At 41.0% G+C, this 19,997-nt stretch overlaps 1 protein-coding gene and 1 non-coding gene across 5 annotated transcripts in view; both read right to left on the bottom strand.

Moving 5' to 3' along the window:
- The window catches only part of PITPNC1 (phosphatidylinositol transfer protein cytoplasmic 1), a 219,402-nt gene that overhangs the window by 150,880 nt on the left and 48,525 nt on the right, over nucleotides 1-19,997 (bottom strand). The gene's annotated exons all lie outside the window — the stretch shown is intronic.
- On the bottom strand, nucleotides 10,554-10,656 carry LOC120600481 (U6 spliceosomal RNA). The gene has a single exon (XR_005652197.1). It is a non-coding gene; the product is annotated as a U6 spliceosomal RNA (small nuclear RNA).

The raw sequence follows: 19,997 nt of genomic DNA, 5'->3' as shown, positions 1-19,997 counted from the left end.
AGTGTCTAAGCTACAGGTAAAGAGAGAGTTTGGAGTTGAATACAACAAGTTGAACCTTTGCTCATTGGTGAAGCCGGCACTAACGAGCCATCACTCTCAACAAGAGCCTGGAGGCAGCCCACAGACTGGAGTCTTGGTTTGGTGGCTACGCTATGACACACCCAGAAATTGGTGGTGGGGGTTGGGGGGTGGTATGGAAATCCGCTCTAACTGCTATCAGTTAGCAAGCCTTTTAGGGAGCACCTGGGTTCTCTTGTGGCTTCCATCTAAGAGGCACATGAAACCCACAGGGCAGGGGAAGCGAGGGCCCCGGATGGAGGCCACCCAAACCTTGAATGCTGCCTGAATGGCTAAAGATATCACAAAAACCGGCATCTTCAATAGAGAAACCGATGGGGCAACCTCAGAGACAACTCTCGGTTTTACCAAATTTCACGGTGCACAGGAATTAACAGGGAATCTTATTACAATGCAGATTCTGATTCAGAAGGTCTGGGACGGGGCCTGGAATTCTGCATTTCTGACAAGCTTCCGAATGATGCTATGCCGCTGGTCCACAGCCCACACGTTGAGTAGCAGCAGTTCAGCCCAGACAGCGCATTAGAACACATCTGCTCTGAAAGGAACGCCTATGAGCCAGCCCTTCCACTGCTCAATTAAGTCAGTATATATGGCAGGGAGGCCAACCGCTGGGAATTTTCAAGTTTCCCAGGCGATTCTTATGGGCAGTCAGGGTTGAAAACCCACTGGCTGGACTCATTCCGGCGCTCGTTATCAACTAGGTACATGGACCCTGGAAACTTATCGCTGGGAATCTCAGTTTTGTATTAGGAAGGGGGATATGCTGGCCAAAATGGATTGGTATAGAAACAAATGTACAGTATTTGAAGGCACTTTGAAAGAAGATAAACTATAATGGCTATTTTATGTGATAGTGTCTTAGTTCCTTCCATTAGAGTGAGGAGTTAAGTGTCCCTGAATAATCAAATTCCATGAGTATGCTGCGTGCTAACTCTATCAAAGAGATTGTTTTTTAGTTAAGAGACTTCCCTGTTGTGCTGTTAAACTCCCCAAAACCCAATGCACTGGGACTCTAACTTTCTTAAATGACAACTGACTCATAAATGGATTTTAGGTCCCAGTGGCATCCCAGCCAGTACCTTAAAAAACCTCCTCGAATTATTTCAAATATGGATTTCTGGCACCCAGTGACGACTGAGGCTTGATCTGCGAAGCAAACTCACGATCCCTCCCTTTCCACCCCTCCCCTGTCCTGTCAACTCCAAGCTCCCGGGCACGAGGAAGGTCCTCCGCTGCCAACTTTCAACTTTCTGTGCAATAATAAACAAAGCTCCAAAGGACATCAGTTCTGCCAGCCGCCAACAGATGGCATCAGCGGTCGTGCAAGGTCGTTCGGCCTCAGCCTTGGCCTTGTTTCTTAATCTCTGTCATGTTTGCTATGTTTGAAATGCAGTGTCCTGTTAAAAACTTACCGAAGGTGAAAAAAGATTAGGTCAAAATGCAAGTGTCTTTGGATAATAAAACGAGAAGTGTAGAGAAGCAAAAGCCCCCAACATCCCTGCTCTCTTAGGAAACGACCTCACCCGCAATCAGTGCGTGCCCGGCTGGGTAAGGGTCATGTTAGATTCAGAACCATTGGGCTTTCGGGAACTAACCTGTGAGAAGTGCTTCTATGTCTCCAACGGACATAACAATGAAAGTGCTTCTCACAGCCCACGCAGAAACCACACGGAAAGCAAAGCAACCCTCCGCCATGAGGCAAGGCTATAACCACAGCAACGCTTTTCAGAACCAAAGACCCTCTGAGACCCAGAACTCCATTTCCTCCTGATTCATCCGGCTTGTGCGTTCAGAAACCAGCAGCTGTTCCCAAGAAGACAGGGCACCTTGTGACGACATTGTGTGCTCAAGCGAGGGCAGCGTAGTTCTTTCCGCAGGAACAGGGTGAATGTCATCGTCTTAGTCTTTCAAAGGTAATGTTCAAATAGCTTGTGGATGGCCAGAACTGTGTATATTATTTTAGATCAGTAGTTCTCAGCCAGGGGACTTTGCTTTCCGGGGGACATTTGGTGGCACTTCGCGGAGACGTTCTGGTGGTCACACTGGGGGAGAAGGGGAGGATGCTACTGGTATTTAGTGGGTAGAGGCTAGATACCCTACAATGCACAGGACAGCCCCCACGACAAAGAAGTACCCGGTCCAAATGTCGATAGTGCCGAGGCTGAGAAACCCTGCTGTGGAGGCCAGGAATTTTGGCCAAGAAAATTGAAATTCCAAAAGTCAATTTCCCACTGTTGTCACAAAAAACATCTTGACTGAGAAGACAAAAGCTAATTAATGGGAACTCCCTCTTGACGTCAAAATCGGTCCTCCCAAGCTTTCTTCGTCCCTGTTTTTGAGAACAGAGTGTCCCTCATTTTTGCCAAGGCCTCCCCTTCTGGATCTCATTCTCGGGAACGGCGCTCCATCCACCATATCGTACTCTTCCTCAGCATCTACACTCTTCCTCACCACCTCCCTCTACCTAACTGATGGAGGCTGTTTCTCTATATTAACAAACAACTCTCACCCAGAGTATGACATAAATACCTATGAATCCGTGCTGATATAAACAAGTAACTAACCAAATAAATAAATGGAAGAGAAGGGGCAAATCTTCCTTGCGGAAGGTAAGTAATAAACATAGAAGGAAGGAGAAAATCACCAGTAGGAGGCTACGGTAATCATGGCTGCAGGCAGGATCATGTTGGAAGTTTTTAAAGGAGACACAGGATGCTTGCATTGCCTCAGAGCATCTCTCCAAAAGTATTAATTACTGGAGTGGTTTTAGCACAACTAAATGACCTTTCTTCAATTCTCCTCCCTCTAGCTTATTAATTCCCCTCCCCTTGAATGTGGGTAGGATTTAATTATTTCACTTCTAACGGACAGGGTATGTCCTGGGGACAGCTTTCTAGAATATCATCAGACTGACCTCTTTAGGGGTTTTATTCTTAGGTCATGAAGATATTTTGACACAGTATCCAAATGCAACACGTACCTGGGCGTGGCTGGCAGGTGGTTTTGCTTTTTTATGATTTTGAATTTTCCACCAAGATACAGAGCTGGTGTTCACCCTGAGTGATAACAGCTTATAGAGCAAATCTGTTTGGGGCACAGGCAAAGCAAACCTCATGAAATTCCTACATGCTGATATCACAAGAGAATGAAACCTGGTTCCAAAATTCAGGATTTTGCAGGAGCCTTCCAATCATCAACACAGTCACTTCAAAAACCTCGGTGACAACATCCACTAAGTTAATACCCCAGTCACTCTAGGTCGGAGTAAAGATGAAAAAGTCACAACCGAAACTCACACCAATCTACACCTCCCTCCCTCGATCTTGTATAAGTTTAGAAAAAAACCTTTTCAGCTAAAATGGTAACAAAACTCAGGCTCAAGAAGAAATCAGATGGTCCTTAGCACCACAACGCCAGGTTATTATTTTGTAAAAAGTAGGGTCAAATCCCTGTTAATAGGAATACTTTTCTTCTTATAAAACTAGATTAGCTGCTGGGTTGTTTGAGGCAGAAAATTAATACTCACTGCTGAGGCCTATTTGCCTTTAGTTGACGCTAGAGGAAAGTGGTTGAAAGACAGATCAGGAATAAAGCATTCACCATCTCCTACCAAGCACTGGGGCCCACCGCTCCTCTTCAGAGCCAGAGAATCCTCAGCGAGATCCAGCTCAAGCCACAGGTGCCGGAAGGCACAGGCATCTGAGCTTCCTTTCCCCTGTGTCCAGGAGTGGAATTTCTCAAGGGAGAGGCCTGAGGACACCGAGTGTGGAGGGCAAGAGGGGCCCTCTGGAAAGGGCACTTGGAGGACCGGGGAATAGTGTTAAAGGCAATGATTAGAAAAGGACCAACACCTATTCTATTTTCCTTGCTGTTCTGGGTGATGCCACAGCACCCTGCCAGGATCCCTTTACCGAAGCACAAGTAGCTTTGAGTGTCGGCTGCTAATGGGTCCCATCTGCCCCCTAGTCCATAAACTTGCCTTCAGTCCCTGGGAGCCACTCCACCCAGGGGTGTTATACCTGCCCTGAGAGAGGCCCACAACCAATTAACGGTTCACACGGGAGAGGGGTCCTAAGGGCCAACTCTAGGGCGGAAGGACACTAGCTGTGATGCGGCTCATGCTCCCAAGCTCCCAAGCTCCTCAAGAACTCGGCTTCCCCCCTGCCCTGCCACCCTCGCCCTCCTCCACTCCCACACCATACATCATCTCCATGAGAATCCCTCAGCTCCTAAGGAACCTGACCCACGACACCAGGAGTTAAGCTCCATGAAGCTCTGGGCGTGTTTGGGAGATCCTGGCAAAAGGACTCCCAGTTCAGGGGCTCCAGTGCTCCCCGGAAGACAGCTAGGCAGAGGGGACCCTGACTCAAGCCCAGCTGATGCCCCAAACAGCGAAGGTAAGGCTCAGTTCCCAGTTCTTCCTTATTCACACTGGAGAAAGGACATCAGAAAGAGGGGCTCTGCCATACCTGGGTGACAGCTCTGTCTCCTAAAAAGACCCAACAACAAAAGGGTGATTTTACTAGTTCCTAGGCACCCTGTACCCAAGTTAGGAAAAACTCGGCATTGGCAAGACCCATCTCACAGATCACTCATGAGGCAAAAACGGTTACGTCAGCCGTCAAGTCTTATCCAAGGAGGTATAGCAAGTCCTTGAATAACATTGTTTTTCGTTAGACAATAAGGTGTCGTTTCATTATAATTAGAAAAAAAAATTGATTCCTGGCCAGGGCCACTGGCTGTGTGGAATTGGCACATTCTCCCCACGTCTGCGTGGGTTCTCTCTGCGGACTCCGTTTGCCTCCCACGTCCTAAAGACGTGCCCTGGGTTAACTGGTGTGCCGAAGTTGTCCGGGTCCCAGCAGTAGTGGGGATGTGAGTGGCCCTGTGATGGAAGGGTGTCCTGTCCAGGCTGGGTTCTTGCCTTGCGCCCTGAGCTGCCAGGCGAGGCTCTGGCCACCTGCCACCCTGAACTGGAAATAAGCAGGTGTAAAAGCATGATCTTACTTGTTTTTATTCACCTTTCTGAAATGTATGTATAGCTCACATTTATTTCGATGTTTAATATTAGAAGTGTTTTGGGACTTAGAAGTTTAGTGATGTTTTTGTAACCAGAAATAGGCCATAGAAACTTAAATCTTGTTTATATCCATTAGCTTGTGGTAAAACTGGTCTCCCTTTATGTCGTTTTACTTAAAGTCGAGAACCTATCTGACGACGTGAAGTGAGGACTAATTATAGTTAGATTTCGCGTTGGTGCGACCATCACAGCCCAGACTGTCCTTCAAGGCTGTTTCCTGACCACCGAATCAGCAGGAAACTCATTCCTTTACACACACTCTATTACCTTCTCCCCCATCCCTTTCTCGTTTCCCTATGATCCTCCTGAGGCTTCCTGCGAACACTTCCCCAAATCCTAATCTTAGGGTTGGCCTCTGGGGACCAGTCTAAGACAGATGTACGTCCAATAACATAAAATCTTAAAACCATAGTTCTGGAGGGAGTAGTCCTAGGGAATAGCCCAAGAATGCAAAGCCTACCTCTGTGATCCAACCAGCAGTACCTGCTAAAGCACTTGATTCTTGGGCTAAGTAGCTTAAAAGCCAGAGAGTTGTAAAAGAATGGTCTAAAACAGCTTAAGAACTTTATACAACTTGTAACACTGTGCTTTCTTTGATGCAATTTTAAATCAGGTTTTTAAATTGGCTTTCATAAATCTTTGCCTGGTTTGCTATATTTCAGATGTTGAATTTAGGACAGTGTTCAAAGATTTTTATGGGTTCCAATTCCAATTTACCATTCTTCCTTTACTGACTTCCTTTTGGAGTTCACCAGCATATGAGTCCTTGAGGACCAAAAAAAGCCCAATGAATTAATCAAAGGAAAAATGTTCTGTTTCTCCCATTTAGAAATTCGTTGAAATATAGATGAAGTCCATCCTGAACAGCAGGACGTTCTGAGAAAGCCATCAGACTAAATGCCTTTATGAATAACTATTATGTTAGAAGCTCAAAAGATCTTACACCTCAGCCAGATGAATAATCAGGCCACCAAGGAACACAGGGGACAAAATGAACATAATGGTGTTCTATACATTTCTTCTCTGCTCATATGAACACTTAACAATATCTTTGCATTTTTACCACTATATACACTTTCAGGTAGCTTCTCCTGGTTTCTCTGATGCTTCTTGACCCTAAGTCAAGGACTTCTGGAAGCTGCTTTTGTTTCCTCGGACCCCCAATGCGCTATGTGCAGTATGAAATAATTGCAGTATGAAGGCAACATCCTGCTTAACTTATAGGAACTGGTACTCTGGGCTCAGGGAATGTTGCCACAAATGCATATTATGGAAATATATGCCACAAATTCATTTAAGAAAGTGATTAATCAGTATTAAAAATAAGTATGTGTATGTGTATATATAAACATACATATATAACCCTAACCCAAATCAAGCTTTTGATTACCCCTACCTGCCAAATTACAAAGAGAGAAATATTATCAGTATTTATCCCTCTTTAGCTATTATAAACTGTTACTTGCTACATACAGGTATTTATAAGCCTGAATTACTACAGAAGGCTTATGAGTTTAAAAAATACAAATGCTAAATATCAGTATTTTACTATATATGCGTGTGTGCATATATAAACACAACTTATGTATTTCTCTATAACTTTTTAGTAATCATACTAGTCTTTTTTTCCTGGAAATTTGCCATTTAGGAAAATCATTACATCATGTAAATAATTTCCCTGGCTCCAACCCAATTGCATAAAAGCATTCTTTTTTCCAGCAAAATGTGTATTTGGAAAGTGCCTAGTATGTGGTGTTCTTCTCCAGATCATAATACCTAAAGCACACAACAGAAAAAAGAAAAAGGAAAATTGTAACTAAGCTCACCAATCCCAACCCATATTAACAGAACTTTTGTCATGATCAAAGGATCAAGCAAATGAACTTCAAAAATGAGAGCCACCAACCGCACAGTTATCTATAAATTCAAGAGGTACGTTGTAAAAATAAATGGAACACAATCCAGGAAAGTAGTGGAAGAGAAGCCCCTTGGGAATGGTGATGGGTAGGAAGTCCAGAGATCCAGGTTATAATGCTCATTGTGCACCTGACTAGTTCTATGATGATGAGCAAAGTTATCAAAAACTTTCAGACTTCATATTCCTCATCTACAAAGTTAGAACACTGGATCACATGACCTAAAATCCATGCCAGTTCAAAATTCTAAGATGTTTAAGACGATCTCTTTAATACCTAAAGAGGCTTCGTGACACTGATCCTGACTCCCAAGGCTGCACCCTCGTTGTTGGAAAGATTTGGCTTTGTCACTCTCCGACACGACTGGATGGGTTTGGAGAAAAACAGGAAAGACGTCATGTGTGATACGCGTGTGGCCCCTGAAGAGAAAGGACACTCCCTGTTTCATTAATTCCCACAGGATGCTCAGTATCTTTCATCTAACACAGACCGGACCTACTCAGACACTGCCCCTACAGCTGTATATTATTAGTCTGTGCTGTTCTAGTGGGACTTATTGTCTATTTGATTCAAGGAGGAAGACTGTATAAGCATTTTCAAAATGGGAATATAAAATATGTTTTATTTCTAATTTGAGTAACTCAGAGTAGCAGTGGAATTGGCTCTTCTCATATACACGGTTTAAGGCAGGAAAAGGAAGGAGTTCTGAGCCCTAGAACACAAGCAGAGGCTAACCTCTACAAGAGAGTGCCCTGGCTGGGAGAACACCCTGCCACTTTAAACAGTTTATCCACCTCTAATGAACAATGGCAATCCAGAGGCTGACAGGGAAGGTATGGAAAAATCAATGAGCGCTCACTTTGATAGACAATTCTGGGTACAGAACACCTGCCACAGGTAATAAATCACTTCATTTAAGTTTATCTTTTTACCAGTGCACAGTGGATTATACCCATACATCACTTCGACCTCTCTTTTCTACCCTGTTGACAAGGATAAATTGAGAAGGATGGTGGGAAAACTGGGAAAAAAGAAAGGAGGAAAACAGAAGAGCTCTGTTACTTGGTCTGTGTAGTAAAAGAAATTAATAATAATAATAATATAATAATAAAGCAATGTCATTGTTTTCTAAGCATCGGTTCTATTTATAAAATTTTATGGTGCTTCCTATACCAATGAAGTTACCTTAGGTTGGAAGATAAAGGTAGCTTTCTTTCCAAACCTCTCTGGATGTACTATATATCTACATAGTCTCAACAAAAATCTCAAACACTTGACTTTTCTAATAATGGGTGAATTTATGAGCTACAATCATGACAGTGCTTAGAAACTGGTGCCCCGCGAAGCCTTGAAACACAGAATTCGATATGGGAGTTCTGGTTCAGCAACATGGCAGCAGACTAAGATAATGCGGAGAAACAACTTCCACTACAAATACCTAGGAATGCTGGGTCAAATATAACGTGAGAAAGAAAGGGAAAAGCCAAGTAAAAGTATGTGAGCTGATGATTCTGAGGCTACTCTGGTAATTTATAAATTTGAGATTTTAAAAGCCAAGTGGATAAAGGAAGTGGAACCTTGAGCTGCCAGGAGGCTGAGAGGTGAAAATAAAACCCCTGAGGAAAGGCAGGATCCTCATAGGGGTGTTTCCTCGGTGAAAAGGAAGACTAGGGGAGAAAAACTCATCCCTTGAAAAAGGAGTCCAAGAGGACAATTCTGTGTGTCTTTAGGCTCTGAGTAGGGAAAAACAAACAAAAACAAAAAAACTCTCTCCTGAAAATTGTAAGACCCAGATCTGAGCCTTGAGCAGAGTGAACCAGGAAATGCCAAACTAAGAAATTAGCAGAAATGTTGGTGTCTCTGGGATCCCACTCCTGGGATCTCGAGAAGCAGCAATGCAACTTGTTCTGGAAGGACCTTGCTACCAGGCCACATAAGATCCCCACAGGAAAAAAAAAATCCCCACTAAAAATCAGCTTATAAAAATTACAACATACTGTGAGCAGAAAACAAAACAAACAGGATTATTAGAGTTCCAGGAACTAGGGATAATAAAGTTACATTTTGAAAAAAGAGAATACAAAAATTTACAGGTTTAAAATTATTAAAGACATGAAAGTAAGAAATAAAACTCAGAGGAAAAACCTATGGAAAAAAGTAATGGATTTAAAAATAAGCCAAAAAGAACTTCTGGAAATGAACATTATAATCACTGAAATTAAAAAGTCAATAAATAGGTTAAATAGCAGATTAGACACAAACGAAGAGAGAATTAAGTAAAATGAAAGACAGATTTGAGAAAATTACCAAAAGGTATCAGAGAGAGAAAAGAAGCACGAAAGAATAGCTAAGGGAATAGAGAGTACAATAAAAATGCCCATATGCATTTAATACAAGATCTAGATGATGAAAATAGACATTGTGTTAGTTTACGTACACCAAGAAGCAAGTGTCAAGAAAGAATGTTGAGAAAAGCAGTAGATAAGGAGAACCTTCAGATCACGATACAGGTGTGACACAAATGTTAACACCTGCTTAATCTTCCTAGTGGGCACGCAGGTACGAGTTTCATGATTGTCTATACACTTTTATATATTTGAATTGTTTTTAAAATAAAAATGTTTTAATTTTTTAAATCCACGAACCCAATGACCAAGTAAAAATATAAGACCACAATAAATAACAATATTCTCTCTCATATATACCGCTTGAGAGAGTATAAACTATGCAACTTTCATAGAGGACGATTTTGCAAGATACACCAAAAACTTTAAAAACGTAAATACTTTTTAATCCCATGTTGAAATTCTTATAATTTATCCCAAGGAATAATCAGAGATGTGTACAAACATGTATGTACTAGTTCACAGCCAAGTTACACCTAATGGTGAAAAATTCAGAACAACTTTAATGTCGTTGGGAATTGCTCTAGTAAATTTTAATGCATCTGTAATAACGATAGTATGCAGGCACTAAAATTCAGGTTATAGAAGAATATTAATGACAAATATTATATGAGTGAAAAAGATACAAAGCGGTCTCCATAGCGTGAGCTTATTTTTATTAAAAAATATGTGAGTGTGTATATGTACACAGAGAATGGGCTACAAGGAAATAGCGTAATGTGTTACTGATGTTTTATTGTGCTTTTCTGTGTTTTCCAGGTTTTCTGCAGGGAACATATGGTGTTTTGTAATTAGAAAAAAAAGCAATAATTATTTCTAAACTAAGTGGCGATAATAATTTCGGTTTATATTCTAAGCCCGGAGTCCACAAACTACATCCCACATTCCAAATCCAGTCTGCCACACATTTTTGTGCTGTCTGTGAGTTAAGAATGGTTTTACATTTTTATTTATTTTATTTTATTTTTTTAGAGGAGGAGTTGGGAAGGGAGTTTGAGGCTGGAAGGGCCTTCAATTGGATAAGGCATTTCCTTATCCAGCCTGTTTCTCCACCCATGGATATCAGAAAAGCAAAATATAGAACATCTCACGAATTTGCATGTCGTCCTTGCTCAATGGCCATACTAATCTTTTCTGTATTGTTCCAATTTTAGTATATGTGCTGCCATTCCAATTTTTGTATATGGTTGGGGAAAATATCAAAAGAATAATAATATTTACGATATGTAATTCTAAATCTTGTATTTAATCTTTACAACAACTCTGTGAAGTAGGTACTATTACTCATAGATGAAGGACGAGAAGCTTCCAAATACATATGTACATAGTCAAAGATCTCATAGTTACTGAGTCCTTGTGCTGGAATCCAAACCCAAGAAGTCTTACCCTAGCACCTCCATTCTTAATTTGCTTCCCCCACGCGAAAAGTTCTCCGACACTATGAGGGCGAATGCAGCCAGCACATTCTGGTGAATTCTCAGGATGGAAGGCCATGGTGTTTCGGGAAAGCCCTTTACAGAAATGTCTGCAGAACCGACAGAGAAAAGCAAGCAGGGAGAAGTGACAGGCAGTCACAACGCTGACGAAATCTCCCACACCTAAAACTCTGGAGTAACCAATAACCCAGATGATTCTCTCTACCAAGCTGTTCCACAAGCTCTGAGTCATTTAGAGATTGAGTTTCTTTCCTTCTTCTTTGGCCATATCTGTATTTTTTTATCCGTTCCCTATCACCAAGGAATAACAGAAAAGAAAGTAAAACCTAGTTCAGTCAGTTTATAGCTTCTTAGAAACTGGCAAAAATGGTTCAAGAAAGAGATATGACTTTTGTATCATCTCTAAAGTTAATTTATCAAGTGTTCTTTATTACCAAAAATAACCGAGAACTCATACTAAGTATCAGTTTGTTCATTCATTCATTCATTCATTCATTCAATAAACTCTAAGTATTTACCATGTACCTTGTACAATGGCACTGTGCTAGATGGATCGGCCCGAGAACAGCTCACAGATTAGGAGGTACATTCAATACAACACAAAATATCCTATTACAACAGAAAGCAGTTTGAAAAAACTACAGGGAGATACCACCACATACATACTCATTAGCATAGCTATAAATAAACGACAGATAATACCAAGTATTAGCAAAGATGTGGAGAAACCGAAACCCTTATACATTGCTGGTCAGAATATAAAACATAAATTGCACCCACCACTTTGGAAAACTTTTGAAGTTTCTTCAAAAGTTAAACATATACTTAGCATATGACCTAGAAATTCTAGTCCTAAGTAACTATCCAAGAGGAGGCAAACATACACACCAAGACTTGTATACAAATGACCACAGCGGTATTTTCGGAATAGCCCCAAATCAAAAATGACCCAAATATTCATCAACTGGTAAGTGGGTAAACAAAATATGGTGTATCCACACAATGGAATATTACTTGGCAATAAAAAAGAACAAACTATTGACACATGGAACAACATGGATGAACTCAATAACAGCATGCTGAAAGAAGCCAGTCTCAAAAGGCTGCACACTGTATGATTTAATATGCGATTTCTAGAAAAGACCAAACTATAGAGGCAGAAAGCAGATCAGTGGGTGCCTGAGATTGGGGTGAAAGCAAGACCTGACCGCAATCAAGCGTGCAGGGAACTTTTGGGGGTGATGTTAAGTTCTAAAACTGGATTGTGGGGATGGTTACACAAATGTATGGATTTACTAAAACTCATCGTGTACTTTAAATGGATGAATTTGTGATATGCAAATAATACCTCTATAAAGCTGTTTAAAACAAAACTGTAGGACCTAATTGCTTGAGGTGGAGGAAAGTGTAGGGAAGCCTTCAGAAAAGAGAGAAATTTTGAGATAATATTGTGAAAACAAACATTTAGTTGAGGCAGTGATTTAACAGTGTGCAAAGGCAAGAAGGTATGAAAACTCAGGTGGCATTTAGGGAAGTAAAAGAAATATGTGATGCTGGAGGCAGGATGCACTTAGAGAGGGAGGATACGTGAGAAAATCGGAGGGCCTTGCCAAGATGTTGGTACTTCATCTCGTAAGTGATAATAAGTCATTAAAGAATTTTAAGAAGGCGAGTAACTATCAAATTTGAGTTTTAGGAAGCTAACTCTGCAAGCAATGGGAAAAGATGACTCAGTGACAAGGGGAAAAAGCAAGAGGCTTTTTTGTCCAGGTAAAAAATATAAATGAAAGCAGGGTTGTAGGCAAAGTGAGTAGAAGTCAGATCAAAGAGATATTTAGAAGACAGAACCAACCCTTAGTTTCTAAGAGGTGGTCGGAAAGAGAAGGGAGGAAACTTTTGGTCTTAGCAGTCGAGAAGAAAGTAGTGTCATTAAAAATAAGATAAGGACCACAGAAGCAGAAGCAGGTTTGGTGGAAGGGGTGACAGGTTGATTCTGAGGTGCCAGGGGATATTCAGGTACAAATACCCAGTGTACAGTTGTAAAATTGGAAAAGAGTCTGGAACTGAAGCTGTGGCTTAAGGAATCCTTAGCAAAAAGATGGTCACGAATCCACTGAAGTGAGTTGGTTCCCGTGGACTCACATAAACAGCAAGAAGTTAGGGCTCAAGATTAAAAAGGCCAGGAAGAGTCTACTTTTCTTCTCATGCCAGCAAAGACATTAAGAAAAATGCCGTTTTCCTCTGTTGCTGTTCTTATTGTCAGTTTGTTCCGAGCAGACTGCAAACAGCAGATTTTTATAGCATTAGAGATTACAAAACAAACATCACAAAGATTAGATAATCAAACTGGGGACAAATATACAGATTGGAGAGCATTACAGCAGAATATAACAGAGGAAATTTAGACCATATAGAATCTGATACCTAGAAAGTGAGGTACATGTTTTAGCTGCCTTTGAAACTCCCATATTGCTAAGGGTAGATGGGTCGGATTCCATCTCTTGCCCTCAGCTCACCCACAACCATCCAAATGCAAATCAGTTCTACCATCCTGTCAATAATATAATATGCAAATTGGTACTCTGGAGAAGGGCCTTCTTGGACCTTCCCAATGCCCCGAAAATGGCTGACACACGGAGTGGCTAAAAAAATTCATGTATTATATACAGGGTATTAAGAAATGTAGACAAAAGAACAGTAAGCTAAATGCCAGGAGATCCAGATTCTACACTTAATCTTTCCACCATGGACAAATTAATTACATTCTTTGTATGTAAAAATGGGAATATAATGCACAGCAGATTTTGAAAAATTAAGTGTTGTACAACATATGGTAATACTGCTTGAAAGTTGGTTATATCGCACACAAGCTCCTGTATATTTAGAGGCCAGAGAAGTTAATGTTTTGCTCTACCGTTTTAGAGAAGAGTCTTTGATGGTAAAACTCGGAAATAATTTGCAAGAAATCCTAGGTGTGGAGGAACTGCAGGATTATTGATTCTCCATCTGTACATAACCTTTAATTCTGCTCACATCTATTTCTAGCCTTTGGGTCAGAGAAGTTACAATATGACCCAGAGTCCTTCATGCCTCAGGTTTTCACCCACCCACAGAGGATGTGGGCCTTCTCTAACAGTGAGACACCCACTTTCCCTGCTGCCTTCTGCTTGGGTGGCAACCCACCAAGCCAGGGTCCCTTACTTCCTTGTCTATTTGTCCTACCAGATAAGAAGGCCCCTGGATGCAGAGTAGAACTCATCCATTATTGTGTTCTCAGCACCTGGCACCACATAAGGGCTCAAGAAATGACCCCCAAGTGAAAGAATAACAAAAAATTAGAAGTAGGGAAGACTTCCAAATGGCACATATAAAAAAATAAAAATTTTATGTTATTTTTAAAATAAAAATTGTATATACAGTCACGTGTCGCTTAACGATGGGGATACATTCTGAGAAATGCCTCCTTAGGCAATTTCTGTGTTGTGCAAAAATCACAGAGTGCACCTACGCAAGCCTAGATGGTATAGCCCACTACACACCTAGCCTATACGGGATAGCTTATTGCTCCTAGGTTGCAAGCCTATACAGCATGTTACTGTACTGAATGCTGTAAGCAACTGAAACACAGTGGTAACTATTTCTGTACCTAAATACATCTAAACAAAGAAAAGATATGGTAAAAATATGGTCTAAAAGGTAAAACATGGTGATCTCGGAAGCTAAGCAGGGTTGGGCCTGGTTAGTACTTGGATGGGAGACCACCTAGGAAGACCAGGTGCCGTAGGTGTAAAAAATAAAAAATAAGAGATTGTAAGCTGACAAGGTCCTTGCAATCTGTGAGGTCAACCAAGGGTCGTCTCACCTAAAAAATTTAAAAAATAATAGAAATAAAAAAATAAAAAATAAAAGATAAAATATGATATACCTATATAGCGTACTTATCATGAATGGAGCTTGCAGGACTGGAAGTCGCTCTGGGTGAGTCAGTGAGTGAGCGGTGAGTGAATGTGAGGGCCTAGCATATCACTGCACGTCACTGCAGACTTCATAAACACTGTACACTTAGGCCGCACTAAATTTATTAAAATATAGTATAGTGTCACGTCAGCTACGACATCAATAGGTGATAGGAATTTTTCAGCTTCATTATAATCTATAGGACCATCACTGTATATGCATGTCTGCTGTTCATAACATCATTATGCAGCTCAACACTGCTTGAAATCTATAACACGATGGCCTGGTATACAACGGCGTGGTATACTCATATACCATGAAATGATTACTACGGTCAAGCTAATTAACATATCCCCCTCACACGGTCACTTTTTTGTGTGTGTTTGATGAAAGCAAAAATAAAAATTTAAGACTCTCTTGCATTCACCAACAGATGAATGGATAAACAGAATGTGGTATATATACACAATGGAATATTATTCAGCCATAAAAAGGAAGGAAATGCTGAGACATGCTACAACAGGGATGAACCTAGAAAGCATTACACTAAGTGAAAAAATCCAGATACAAAAGGACAAATCCTGTATAATTTATTGTATAGGAAGTCCCTATGGATGGTGAAATTCATTGAGATATAAAATAGAATGGTGATTGCCCAGGGCTGTTGGAGGGGTAGGGGAGATGGGAAGTCAGTGTTTATGGAGATACAGTTTCTGTTCAGGAAGACAAAAAAGTTCTAGAAATGCACAGTGGTGATGCTTGCACAACACTGTGCATGTACTTAATGCCACCGAACAGTACACCTAAAAAAAGGTTTAAATGGTATATTTAACATCACAATTAAAAAAAAAAAAAGTCTCCTGTGCAGTATTCTGCCTAAGGAAGGATACAGGAGTGTGGCCTTGGCCCGCTTTTAGGTAGCTACTTCTTTTAAGCTCAGTTCTTAAATATCTAATTGATAACAAAAGGAAGAAAACACATTTAGCTGTCACGCAGTTCAGTTTCCAAATGTCTACGGTCTTTAAGTTGGAAAACACCACAAGAATCATGAAACTGATTCTAAATTTATTTCTAAATCATGAAAGCAAAAATGAAGTGTGCTTTTAATTGGGTTTTCTGGGAGTGTAAGTGTTGCTGTAGAAATGATTTGTTGTTATTTTAACTGTTAGTAATCACTGGCTACTGTGCTAACCTCACTGCCAGAAAGATAAACAGTTAGGTAATTAAAATACTCAAAACCTGAACAGAGAAAGAAATTTATGCTTCTAACACTTTCCTTTTAGCATCAACTGTGATTCCTATATCAAAGGACTAACCTTTTTAAAAGGAGATGAATTAGCTTTCATACTTGACTATTTTGGTAACTAGCTGCACCATAACGATTTTATTGTCCCTTTTCACCACCCCCAAACAGAGAAAGTAGTTGAGTTTCAATTCTCTAAGATTTCTATATTATAATGTTGAAGTTCTCACGTAAGCAAAACCTCCCAGTGATGTTAGATGTCTTACTTATCAAGGTAAAAAAAGAAAGATTTTTTTTCTTTGGTATCTGTCAAGAAAATACAGAGGTATGCTTATTACTTTTTTTCTTAAGATCTCTTCCCTTTAAAGAAAAGTGTTATATTTATTCCAATGGCACTTTAACAAATAATCTTGGGTCCTCACAGCAAGGCTTCCAAATGGGTGATTAGGATGCAACAAGCTGACAGACTCCAAATTAAATTAACAATACTCAATCTATCTAAGTCTTCAAAAGATGTTTGTTATCAGCATCATCAAAAGCAATTCTCTGGGTCACTTTTAACTCCTTCCAAAACAGTAAGCTTATCCAAACTCGAACTCTGGAAGAGGAGAAAAAGCAGGAGAAAAGACTTTGTTATGTCAATATGGACACCCCTTAGAAGGTCTGAATAAATTAAGTACAACCAAAGGGTTTTAATTGCTTAGGTGACAATGCACAGGTGACAAGGAGGAAGAGCAAAGGGATAAAAATGTTAGCCCTAAAAGCAGCAGAGCAATAAATGCTTTGAAGAGCAATGTACCTGCTTCTGTAGTTCAGTAAATGGTGACATTGACTGTGGATGGTGAGACAGGACTTTGCACCAGATCTTAACCCCAGGGAAAGACCAGAAGCACAGAACCAGAGAAGAGAGAATGGCCCGGTGGTTCTAGACAGGCCCAGTGAAGGGAAATACAGAGATGAGATTAGTGAAGGCAGAATAAACCCGAATAAAGTACTCATGAAGCATCTACAAAGGGCGGCTTCTCAGGGCACTGGAGAAGCCTTGCATCCTCCCCTCCAAATCAGGCAAGCCACCCCAGTCCTGAGAGTATCTGGTCGCATATGAGAAAACGACTTTACAGCAGGTGTGTAACAACCACAGCCAGCCATACAACTCAGGGACATGGTGCAGACTGAGGTGACCAAAAGAAAACACCAGGATTAAGCCCCAAAATCATTTTTAATAAACCTTTCCAGAAAAATAGCCTAAGACTTGGGGTGTAATACACAGCATGATGACATGGTTAACAATACTCTATTGTATATTTGAAATTTTTAAAAGAGTAGATCTTACAAGTTCTCATCACAAGGAAATAATTAAAAAAAAAAAAAAAAAGAAGAAGAAGAACAGCAGTGTGTTAGTTGGTATCCCAGGTGAAAATATCAGGAAAAAAACAAAAAACATAAAAACACCTTCAAAGAAGGGAGCTTCTTTCTGTGGTTTCAGAGTCAAAGCAAGTTTCACATCTACAGCTCCAGGGAGCCAGAAAGGCTTATTGTACTGGGCAATTGGGCTGTGGGAGACTTGCACAAATAATCAGCTCTTCTTTTAGAGATCTTGAAGTATTTTGTCCTCCTAAGAGATTCCTGGGCAGCAATAAATTAATAGGTTCACCTTACACTGTTTTTCTATTTTATTTCTGAGTTAAAAAAAAAAATCAAAAAAAATTATATTTTCTTTATATTCCTAAGGCGCTATTTCTGGGTGATATCCTGGTTAAGCTTGCACATACTTTTATTTTCATTCTTTCATTCATTCATTTTTGGACGCAGAAGAATTAAATTTTCCTTCTCTCTAGGCCCAAAAGACTCCAGTAAAAGTGTTGCTTGTGCCCTAGTTTTAGGAGGTACTGTTCCTAAAGCAACATGGAAAAAACTACTACTTGTGGCCAAAGCATGGGGGGGCGGGGGAGGGGGGAGCGGATCAGTCAAAGATACCTGGAGTCTGACTGGAACTTCAGGAGCAATTTAAGCCTTACGCTCCAAATGCCTAAACAATAGGCCCTATTTATGCACAGTTCAAAAGACCTCACTGCCTTAGAAGGCACCTTCTGAATAAGATTGCAACTAATTCTCCCAGCAGCAAAAATCCACTCTCATGAATAACAAAGCTTCGCTCTGTTATTTATAATAAGGATTAAACCCAGTGGGATAAAATGCACAGTTGCCAGGTCATTTTTGGTGTAGGGCTGATGGTAGAAAACTGAGTTCCCCTTTCTCCCCGACTAAAGCCTAGTGGTGGGCACAGGATTCAGTTTCTTTAACCATGCCTGTCACAATTTCCTTCACTGTTAAAGGAGAAATCAGTTAACAAGGAAAGTGCTTTGACAGACAGAGCTTGAATATTATTAGTCCCAGCCCCATGTCACAATTGAGTGTAACCCTTCAAAGTAACACATTGTTACATAAAACTAAGAAGATTCCCCAGCCTATCCCCCCCACCCAAAGCTGCTTCTAAAGCATCAAGGGGCTAGCCACCTCTCTGTTCCATTCACTGCTCCCCGCCCTGCCCCCTGTCCCAGCTAAAACAATCTGCTGACCACATGCTGCACTCATGACTTACAGCTTCCCACTTACAAACCTCCTTTGCCAAAATCCATATTCCTCCTTCGGAACTTGCTTCAAAGAGCCTCAGCCTCCCCACGATCCCAACCCGTTGCAAGCTCTTTTTTGCACGTGGTTGACACTAGTTTGCAACCAATTAAAAGTTTAAGGTTCTTACTGAAGTAATTATATATGAAATAATATGTTGTCTGGGATTTACTTTGAAATAATCCAAGGATGGAGGCACAGAGGTCAGCATTACAAGCAACTAGATCGGCCGTGAGCTGACTGTTGCAGGTGGAGGATGGGTACATGTGGGTTCACACAGGGTTCTCTCTACTTTTGCTTATATAGGAGTTTCCATAGTAAAAATCTTAAAATAACTAGTATCGAAAAGCTAGCTAATAACAGAACCAAGATGTGAACTCAAGACCTCCAGGCTTTAAGACATGTCCTTTCTGCAGAGCTACTGTTTTTCATAAACAATTTCAGTGCTGCTTTTTTCACTGTATTCAACTGTATTCATTATTCATTTGACATGAAAAGCCCGGTTGCTCTATTCAAGGAGCTGGCGGTGTAACTGGGGACACAGGTAAACAGATAAATCACAGTGGAATAGTGAATGCAACAGCCAAGATAGGAATCGAGCCGAAACAATTTTCTACGGGAAAACAGAGCCATTAAGCCTGCTTGGGGAGCCCGAAAGGACAGCCCAGCCAGGAAGTGGCATCCCAGATGGAACTGAAGAGCTAAGCGGGGATATGTTAGGCGAAGGAGTTTGGGGACAGAGGCACAACTCAGGCAGAAGATGCAGTCCTGAAGAGCCAGGCAGGGCAGATGCCCCAGCGAGGTAAGTGGGGACCAGATCGTGAAGGGGCATGCGGCTAAGCCAAGGGGGCTGGGTGTTATCTCTCAGGTACTCTGGAGCTAACGGGGAACTGACATAATCACTGTTGGTCTATTAGGGAGGTGATGGCATCTGTGTACGTGACAGCGGGCAGTGGGCTTTTGCAAGAGGCCAGAGCCAGATTAGGGTGAGAGAGTGAGGTACAAAATTTAAGGGAGTGCCCCAAACTCAGTAATCTAGATAAATATTATTTCGATGCTATACTTTGTAAAAATAAAAATCAATGCAAAAAAAATCTGCGATGGAAAAAAAATCTAAATTGTAAATAAAGACAGGCTATCGCAGTTTGTTTTACTACCCTGCCCTATTATGGAACTGGAAACCCCAACCTATCCGCCTCCTGTCCCCCACCCCACCACCCCACCACCCCACCAGGTAGATTTATGAGG

This window comes from Pteropus medius, unplaced genomic scaffold (assembly GCF_902729225.1).
Source record: "Pteropus medius unplaced genomic scaffold, Ma_sr-lr_union100, whole genome shotgun sequence".
NCBI lineage: Eukaryota > Metazoa > Chordata > Mammalia > Chiroptera > Pteropodidae > Pteropus > Pteropus medius.
Note: the sequence above shows the minus strand (reverse complement) of the source record. Positions and strands in the feature narration are given on the sequence as shown.